We start from the raw sequence: 8,587 nt of genomic DNA, 5'->3' as shown, positions 1-8,587 counted from the left end.
GGAGTGAAGAGTCGATAAATAAAATACGGACAAGAAGCATCATATTCATTCACACAAGACATTCTAGTAAACAACTTCCTCATATAATTCAACTTGAAACAAGTATAAGGTAATCACAAATAAAGGTGCATAAGAAATCATAGTTGGTGATGGCAAACTTCGTTCTTGGTCAGAGAACAATTAACAGGTTATACTTATCTATCGAGCAGCGCTCTTATGTTAAAGTTTATATGGCACAACTTGCATACTCAATCATAATAATCTCCTCATGATCATTGATAACTTTCAAAGCTATATTCATTCAGATAAAACTTGTACTAAACAAGGAAGAGTAAAAGACATGATGAGGTAAATCACAATATAATGGTTTGATCACAACAACTCAAATGCTTGCTTAAGATGGAGGGAAATAGGTTTACTGACTCAACATAAAGTAAAAGACAGGCCCTTCGCCGAGGGAAGCAGGGATTAAATCATGTGCTAGAGCTTTTTCAGTTTTGAAATCATATAAAGAGAATGAAAGTAACATTTTGAGAGGTGTTTGTTGTTGTCAACGACTGGTAGCGGGTACTCTAACCCCCTTGCCAGACAAACCTTCAAAGAGCGGCTCCCATTTTATTTTATTTTTGTGTGGCACTCCTTCCAACCTTTCTTTCACAAACCATGGCTAACCGAATCCTTCGGGTGCCTGCCAACAATCTCATACCATGAAGGAGTGCCCTTTTATTTTAGTTTTATTATGATGACACTCCTCCCCACCTTTGCTTTCTCAAGCCATGGCTAACCGAATCCTTCGGGTGCCGTCCATCAATCACATACCATGGAGGAGTTTCTATTTAGGTTAATTAATTTGGGACTGGGAATCCCATTGCCAGCTCTTTTTGCAAAATTATTGGATAAGCGGGTGAAGCCACCACTAGTAGGAAAAGCCTCATCAGTGGCGCACGAAAATTCGATTCTGTGGCGCATGGAGGGTGCGCCACAGAAACCTCGCCACAAAAATAAGCTTTCTGTGGCGCATCTGGCCGTGCGCCACAGAATTAAGGTTTTTGTGGCGCACTCGGGCCGGTGCGCCACAGAAATAAGTAGTTCTGTGGCGCATGTGATATAGCTGCGCCACAGAAATAGGTGCGCCACAGAATTATTTTTTGGTGCACCACAGAACTATCTACAGGTATACTCGATTTTGTGCTCCCTGGTGTATTATACAGGTTTTATACTGGTTTTATACACAGTATACAGGTTATATACTGATATAATATAGACAGATATAATATGGACATATATAATCATCACATCATCATCACATTACTTAGAGCCCGATCGAGTTATACATATAGCTCCATACAACTCATAATCCATGCAAATTAAGAAAGTTCTCATCATCTCTAGATACAAACGAAGTGACACCGGCCGCCGCCTACACTAGGATGAAATAGAGTACCGCCGCGACGATGGTGAGCAAGAGCGAGAGCACAAGGAAGGCCTTCATCTTGCTCTTGTTCGCTTGGTGCACCCTCCACTTGGCAACCGCCTCGTGTCTAGTCGGGTACCCTTTGTAGCAGTTGCCGCTGAACTTGTGCACCTGTTTCTTGCACTCCTCCCACTCCTCGTACACTCCTGGAACCCGCCCCTCGAACACGACGTAGTACGTCATCTCTATGGACACAAGGCATATTAGTATATAACGCAATGGAAAGAGTTAGAGGGTTCACATGCATACATATTCACAAGAATTAAAGCAAGGAAATAATAATAAACCTAAAAGAAATATAGCATCGGTATCACATAAGTAATATGGTTCAACGATAACGACTACAATAGAAATTGAAGTCCAACAACGACGACCACCGTTTCGAGCAAATTAAGCAAGTTTAGTTTACAACACGGTACAAATTGTCTATCGATTCAAAGTAATGCTAGCTAGGCACACCGGCCTCGGTCAACGAGACGTCTTCTTGAGCGGCTCCGGGAACGGCTTGTACAAGTCCTTCGTCGTCCACGTCCTTCCATCACCCTGCCTATGTAGGCGTTCTTCGATATCCCTCTTAGGCAACGCTCTGGCTACGTGTAAGAGCCCCGATCCGTTGGATACATCTTGTAAGATAATTTCCGAGAGCTTTACTTGGATGCGATGGAAGTCTTCTCTAAGATCATCATCACTGATTTCCCCCGACATTTTAATGGGGTCTCGCTTACTAGGTGGCAGAGACATCATCTCTGCATCCTCGACAAACCCTTTAAGGTGATGGAGGACATAGAAGGCCTCCTTAATGCTGCCAGCTGGCTGCTTGATACAAGGGAAGTTGATCACGTGCTTGAACCCGATCTTTTTAGTGTCCGGCCTGATATATTGCTCATTCTTGTCGAAGGTGCCTCCACTTTTGGAGTAGCCAAGGATAGCCTCATCGAGAACACCCCTTATTCTCGTGTAGTCTTTCTTCGTCGTCGTACTCGACGAGTCGAAATACTGGGCTAGTGACCACTTTGGATCTAGGATGATGAGTGTGCAGTATTTGTCCCTGCTCAACACATGCAATTGAAATGGAATGTTGGAAATGATCGGCAATGGAAGAAATATATAAGAAAGCATAAGTTACGACGGCCGTGAGCGGATGTGTACTTACTCGGGAAAGACGAGGCGGAAGAATGGTGTTGCTCTCTTTGTGCATGAGCATGAAGTTACGGAGGTACCGCACCGCCTTGGTCCGTGTCCTTGAGCCGTCCTGGAGCTGGCTATCGCGCATGTAGTAGGGATCCGCTACCGCGATGTGGCGGGGTCTCTCTCTGTTGATCTTCATCTGAAGATTGATCGCGTATAGGCGCACCAAGTTATAGTCGAGCCGTTTCGAGTGAAATAGATTGAAGACGTCCTCGAACGCTATGAAGAAGATATCCGCGGGGTCTTCATTGACGAAGCTCTGGTCGGACGGCACCTTGACCGAGAACACCGGGTAATTTGGATCCTTTTCTTTAAGAAGGACGCTCTCTTGATAATGAATAGAGTGCTGCAAAGGGAGCATTTGTCCACTTGCGAGGTGTTCCATGTCCGGAGGCAGTATAGGTTTACCAGCCTCATGACACCGGGGCAAGCCATCCGGGGTAGGTGGTACCATGTCGTCGGCCCGGATCCTCTTAGGAGCGAGCTGGCTCGAAGATGCGCCCTTCTTGGGTCCTCTCTTCCTTCCCTTCTTCACCTGACCTGCGGGGGTGCTTGTGGTGCTGTTGGTGGTGCTTCGGGTGGTTTTGGTGCTTCTGAGGTTGCTGGGGTTGATTTGGGTGGCTCCCCGATGATCGTCTTACGCAGCGTGTTAGGGCTGAAAACGGTAGCAGGCTTGACTTGAGCTGGATTGCCAGCCTCCGGAGGAGTGTCTTGAGAAAGACCCGTGAAGACCAGGCGCTGCTTCGTGACTGTAGGGGGACGAGTAAGTTGATCGCCGTGTGTGCGGAAGGCTTGTTCATCCATAGGAGGCATGTACATATCTTGGCTGCAGGCGCCAGTGTTGATGTAGGCATCGATGTCATCATCATCATCTACATCGTTGCCATCAAGTGGCGCCATGTCCTGGACCTTAGGTGGTGGCGGTTGCGATGCCGCCGCTTGGCGTACCGCGTGTCTAGTAGACGGTCGTTGCGGTAGCGCTCCCAACAACTGTTTGTGTCGTCTGGTGGTGACGGTGATCGTCGGTTCCTTCCGGGTGGCGGCGGCGACCGCCGGTTCCTTCAGGGTAGTGGGGGCGGCGACCGCCGGTTCCTTCAGGGTAGTGGGGGCGGCGACCGCCGTTTCCTTAAGGGTGTCGTCGGCGCTGGCGATCTTGGGCCGGATGATAGGGGAGGTGGCGCCGGTGCTTTTCTTACCACTCGGAAGACCCCCCCCCAGACGAATCTGGTTCTTCGGCCATGTCATAAGCCATGAGGTGCAATCCCCAAGGGGGAAAACGTCGCCTTCGTCTGTGCTCGGAGGTTGAAAGGGGGGGAGGGCGTAGCGGTACTCCGGCACTACCATTACCAACTTGACCTTCGCCACGTCTTTCGCCAATGTAGTGCCGTGCATAACGCGGGAAGCCATGACATAGCCGCTAGCAACTTCCACCAACTCGCCGCCGGGCTCCACCGTTTGCAGAAGTATGCATTGTTCATCCTGAGTCAGGGGCGCCATGTTGGGCATCGTGAGATGGCAGTCCCGAAAGGCATATATAGTTAAAGAAGATGACGCGAAGGAGTAACTAATGAGTTTACCTCCTTGATGGCGTCGATCTCGGCTACTGTCGATACAAGGGCGGCGGTTGGGGGCGTCGATGCGACCAGTTGGAGCTGCGGCGGCGGTTGGAGCTGCGGCGGCGTCTGGTGGAGCCCCGACGCCGGCGTCGGGTGGAGCGGCACCGTCGGCGACACGTGGAAGCTTGAGTTGCTGCCGCTAATGCTGGGCACATGTATCGGCCCCACTTGACCTCCCGCATTCCAAGCAGCTAACCCCTCCATCAACCCAGGGGGGATGATCTGCCGGATCTTCTCGTCCAACAACTTGTTCATCATCTCCGTGTTCTCCAGAGGCTTTTCGGCCACCAGCTTCTCTAGTGACTCCACCTTCTTCTTCAGCTCCACGAACCTCGGATTTATCCTTTGCCGATGACCTCCTCTCCAGCTTTCTCGTCTTGGCATCCGATCCGTAGTACTCGGATAGCTTCATACTTGTGCCAAAGCCGGACACATGGCCACCCGACGTCGGTGGCTTGTCTAGCTCCCTCTCCTTGTATTTGTTCATCGCCCTGTTGAAAGGCGTGTCCCACGGTTCCGTCGACCCCTGGGACGACGGGCCAGCCTTCGTCAACTCTTCATCCTTCAGACAAAGGAACTTAAGGTTAGCCCATTTGGCTTCATTGCCTAATAAGATGAGCGAAATAATATAGAACTATCCTTACCAGGTACTTCTCGAAATCCTTCACGTCTTCGTGATCCGTAATAAATTCCCCCGTCTTCCGATCTAAGTAGTAGCGGGACCGGACAAAGTTCCTAGCCTGTTCATCCTGGATTTTGTGCCGGGGTTTTCTTTCCCCAGACGTACCATCTCGGCATCCTCCTTGTCCCAAGTGGGCTGTTTTCCTCGGTAACCGCCGCTTCCGCAATGGTGGGTCCCTAAGTTCAAATCCCGCATTTTCTTCCCCCAGGCGGTCCATTTTTTAACATCGTCACTCTCTAAGTAAGACTTGAATGCATTAAAGTCTTGTAAGGAGAGCGACGGTTCTTTGGTACTTATCCTCTCCCAGCTTTCACCGGCGTCGATCTTTTTCTTCAGCCGGTTCTTCCAGCTGCTCAAGGCGGTGCTCATCTTCGTGAGAGCTAAAGAGTCCACCTTCTTATTGAACGGCTCCGGGAACGTGTATCGTTGGTGAAGCTTCTGGAGGAGGGATTGGACGATAGCCTCGTTCTCCTTGCTTCTGAGGTCTTGAGTTAGGATCGGCACGGTTTCACGGACGATGCACCCTAGTTGCATGCCGTACCCTTTGGCAACCCACGAAGGCTCCATCGGTTGGCCACTTGGGGAGACTACCGTGACAACATCGGTGACGTTGGCGAGCACTTGCGGCCTCCGATCCCTCCTCGCCCTCCTCGCCGTCCTCTTCTTCTTACCCTCCTGAGGGTTGCCGCCGCTATCACCTTCCGTGCGGTTGTCCGCGTTCTCTTCACCGGTCGTCTCTTCACCGGTCTGGGCGGCGTCGTCCCAGGTATCTTCATCGTCGCCGGTGTCGGCGGCGGCCCCCCGGCCCTCTCCCTCGGAGGCGGTGTCCCGGCCCTCTTCCTCATCGGCGGGCGACTCGGCGGCGGCCTTCCGGGGCTGCTCGTAGTCCTCCCGAAGTCCTTGTTGGCCTCTCTCGCTTCTTCGTTACGGCTCCTGGGCTTAGAAGTGTTGCCCGACATGTTTATTTTTGCACTTCATTAAAAAGAGGCAACAAGTTAGTACAAAAGTGAACCAAAAAATTCGGCATGACCTTTGCTATTTTTTCTACGTAGGAGTGCCCATTTCTCAACCGAAACGGAAGTTAATCAACGCTTCGGGAGAAATGGGCAACTCAATGAAATCCCTGCAAAAATATCCACCATATACACCATATATCCACCATATACACCATATATCCACCATATCCACCATATCGGTTAGTACTACAAACCGAAACCTGGAGCACTACAACAAATTAACACTGAGTACTACAAACCAGAAACACGGAGCACTACAACACCATATAGTTCCTATTTTTTTTAACCTGGAGCACTACAACAAATTAACCTGAAGCATCTACAATACATCAAACAAAACCTGGAGCATCGATACAGGAGGCATTATTAACCTAGAGCATCAATACAACGAGATATTATTAACCTGGAGCATCTACAACAAATTAACCTGGAGAATCTACAATACATCAAACAAAACCTGGAGCAATCACCTGGAGCACTACAACAAACCTGGAGCATCTTTTTAACCAACTGTTAGCATATTTAGTGCAGCCAAGGCAGTAGCTAATGACTTAGAAAAATGACTTCAATAGTAGGCAGTAGCATTTCATTCAAAATCAACTAGGCAGTATCATTTCATCATTAGCTTGTTCATTTTTTCATTTGTATTAAAAAACCTATTGCATTGTATTAAAAAACCTACTGCATTGTTCATTTTATTGAACCATGTACATCAACAGAGTAGTAGCAGCTTCATTTTAATTTTCATTTAAACAAACTTCATTCTTTTTCAGAGAGAACTTCAAGAACTTTATTAGCTCTTCTGCATGTTCTCAACGAACCCAGTTCCTATATACTATATATATACTGTATATATACTGCAACCATCTATGCATTTAATCATGTATTTAATTAGTGGTCATATGTGAACTAAAACCATCTATTTAATCAGTGGCCAAAGGTGAACTAAAACCATCTACATTCAAAACATTACCTAGCAGTAGTAAATTTGTATCTACATTCACTAACTACATTCAAAACCTAAATCAACCAATTCACTAACTACATTCACTAACCAATTTGTATCTGCCAATTCACTAACTACATTCAAAACCTAAATCAACCAATTATTTGTATCTACATTTCTCTGCCAATTCGAATTTAGAAAATGAGCATGAGCTATTCGGGCACAAGACAGTGGGGAGGGGGACAAGGGAGTGGGGAGGGGGAGAGGGAGTCTCACCGAACGGCGGCGGTGGCAGGGCGCGGTGGTGATGGCGTTGTACGTCCTCCTCCTCTGCGGCGGCGGCTCGGGCTGCGCGTCCTCCTCCTCGATCTGCGGTGGCGGCTCGGGCTTGGGCGTCCTGCTCGGCGGTGGCGTGCCCGTCCTCCTCCTCCTCCTCGGCGGCAGCAGCGCTAGGTGGCGGCGTGGCGGTCCTCCTCCCTCCTCCTCTGCGGCGGCGGCTCGGGCTCGCGCGTCCTCCTCCTCGATCTGCGGTGGTGGCTCGGGCTTGGGCGTCCTGCTTGGCGGTGGCGTGGCCGTCCTCCTCCTCCTCCTCCTCCTCGGCGGCAGCGGCGCTTGGCGGTGGTGGTGGTTGCAGTGGCGCTAGGGTTGTCGGGGAAGGAAACTGCTGTTGTGAGTGTGGGGAAGAAAGGGTCGATCGATATTTCACCAAGTGTCTAAATTCTGTGGCGCACCCCTCCATGTGCGCCACAGAATTAAGCATTCTGTGGCGCACCAGCTCTGACGTGCGCCACGTAATCCTTAATTCTTTGGCGCACCTAAAGGGGCGTGCGCCACAGAATTTAGGCACTTAGCAAATCAAAATGTTTTACTGCTGTGTCCTGACTGTTACTTAGCACAAGCCCCGTGGTTACGGTCAATGTTAGCCCATTAGTACCCAGGTTCGAACCCTGGCTGCCACACAATTTTTCTTCCTTTTTTTCACATTTTAGTTACATTTCAATAAATAACACAACATTATTTAGTAATTAGTAGAGTATTATAAATTAATTGTCTCATACAAACATGTACGTTCTTGTTTCTCTCACACACACATGGATGTACTTGTCTAACACACACTCACACACACATGTGATAGACCAAAAAAAGATCTTCTTCGTCCCGGCTTCGAGCTCTAGCTAGCGTCTCTTCGCAATCTTCTTGCCCTTTCGGTTGTTGGCGGTTGAATACTTTATGCCGGCCACCTTGAGATTTCTTCGCGTGAACGGACAACCTTTAGAGGGTAGGGAGGTCTTCCTTCTTACTTTACTAGTAGTAGGCATGTCGAAGTGCACGTCGAATTCCTCCTCAATCTTCGGGTCACCGTTCTTGTCCAAGTCTTCCTCGTTGGCGTCTCCTTGCATTCCTATGATGCTCCTCTTGCCCCTCTGACGACAACACGGCTAGGCCTCGACGGATCGGTGATGAAGAAGCATTGGTCAACTTGGCTACCGAGTACCCATGGCTCATTTTTCGCGGATGCGTTCTTCGATTTTGCATCGGGTATAACCATGGTTGTGAAATATCGGCCTTCTTTTTCGACCTTCTTGGCCCATCTCACACGAAACATTGGCACCGTCTCTCCACAGTAATTGAGCTCCCATATCTCCTCGATCCTTCCAAAAAATC

The sequence above is a fragment of the Lolium perenne genome, chromosome 2 (genome assembly GCF_019359855.2).
Source record: "Lolium perenne isolate Kyuss_39 chromosome 2, Kyuss_2.0, whole genome shotgun sequence".
NCBI classification, from domain to species: Eukaryota; Viridiplantae; Streptophyta; class Magnoliopsida; order Poales; family Poaceae; genus Lolium; species Lolium perenne.
The sequence above is the reverse complement of the archived record's forward strand: the minus strand, read 5'-3'. Positions refer to the sequence as shown.